Consider the following 1,820-nt stretch of genomic DNA (forward strand, 5'->3'; position numbering starts at 1 on the left):
AGCCTCACACAGCCTCACACAGCCTCACACAGCCTCACACAGCCTCAGAGCTGTTTGGAGAAAAGGAGCGTTGCAGAAGGTCAGCGGCAACAAAATGAACAGAAACACTGAGGCGTGCAGCAGGTTTTCAGTAAATAAGGAAATCAGAAGAGAACTTTATAACTGAGTTACAGCCATTTTTCATTATTATTGTATTTATTTATATTTTAAAGGTCATTTGGCCGTGGTGGCCATCTTGAATTAGTTTTACTCCAAAAGTTAAGAACAGAAATTGTTTCCTGGGTTTAAAGATGAATCAAAAAGTAGCATTTTCTCATCGTTTTAAAGGAAATGCATCTAAAAATCAGCTTTTGAGTGTCAAACTGCTTTTTGTTATTAATATTAAAGCTGCAAGTTCTCTGGATAATAACTCCAACTTGCCTCGAGCACAAAGGAAAAGTTTGAACGTCGGGCTCCGGACGAGTTTTCACTTCAGGAGTCTTAAAGTGAGAATTTAGACTAAACGTAATGTGAGAGTGAGAGGGACAGATCTTTGATGTCTGTGGGAAAACTGAATAAATTCTCACCAGAACAAATGTCTGCAGTCTTCAGCTGTGGGTGTATGTGTTTAAAAGAGTGTTTGTGTTCTTCTACGTCTGTCCAAAACAGTTTGAGTTTCAGAAAAATTGGCGAGAGGAAACTTTGACAAAGTGGATTATTTTGACTCCTCCACATGTCTTCAAGACCGAGAGGAGAAACTTTGTCATTTCGATGCATTTGAGTCTGTTTTTAGGATGACGACGTAGATCCAACAAGCTTTTTACATGTTTTTATTAAACGTTTGTTTTAATTACCTTATTTTATGCAGTTTATGACAACTTAAACATTATCAATAATCCTATCAGTATTCAATAAAAATGTCCAGATGTTTGCAATCTATAGATTTCCAGGCAGAAACCCTATAAAGATATAAAAAATTTATAGTTACGAGTTTTAACCAACTCGTTTATTTCCCTGCAGTAATGTTGCCATTTTCATTGTATTTGTTTTTACTTTTAGCAAAATATCTCATTTTTAATTAAACAAAAACAACCTGCTACAAGATGGACGCCACAGCTAAATAGTAGTCAACATGAGAATGGCTTTAATGTCCTCCACTTTACAGATATTGAGCTAAAACTGGGAGTGATGGAAGTTGAGAGTGATATCCAGCATGTACCCTGAGCACAAACAGCTAACGTAACATTATTTATTTTTTTACTTTGACATGCAAAACAAAAAGTGGCAAAAGCTAACTCAAAGAAGCAAGACTAGCAAAATGTTAACCAAAGATGAAAGTATCAAAATGTTGTCAAAGGTTAATTGGAGGTAGCCAACAAAAAGTGGAAAAAGGCTAGCCAAAGGAGACGGTGGCAAAAACTAGAAAAAGATGGCTCAAGCGCAGTGAAAAGTGGCAAAAGGTTAACGAGAAGTGGCAAAAGGCTAGCAAGAAGTGGCAAAAGGCTAGCAAGAAGTGGCAAAGGGCTAGCAAGAAGTGGCAAAGGGCTAGCAAGAAGTGGCAAAAGGCTAGCAAGAAGTGGCAAAAGATTAGCAAGAAGTGACAAAAAGCTATCAAGAAGTGGCAAAATGCTAACAAGAAGTGGCAAAAGGCTAGCAAGAAGTGGTAAAAGGTTGACAAGAAGTGGCAAAAGGCTTGTAAGAAGTGGCAAAAGACTAGCAAGAATTGACAAAAAGCTAGCAAGAAGTGGCAAAAGGCTACAAGAAGTGGCAAAAGGCTACAAGAAGTGGCAAAAAGCTAGCAAGAAGTGGCAAAAGGCTAGCAAGAAGTGGCAAAAGGCTAG

The sequence above is a fragment of the Nematolebias whitei genome, chromosome 8 (assembly GCF_014905685.2).
Source record: "Nematolebias whitei isolate Nwh7 chromosome 8, NemWhi1, whole genome shotgun sequence".
Lineage (NCBI taxonomy): Eukaryota > Metazoa > Chordata > Actinopteri > Cyprinodontiformes > Rivulidae > Nematolebias > Nematolebias whitei.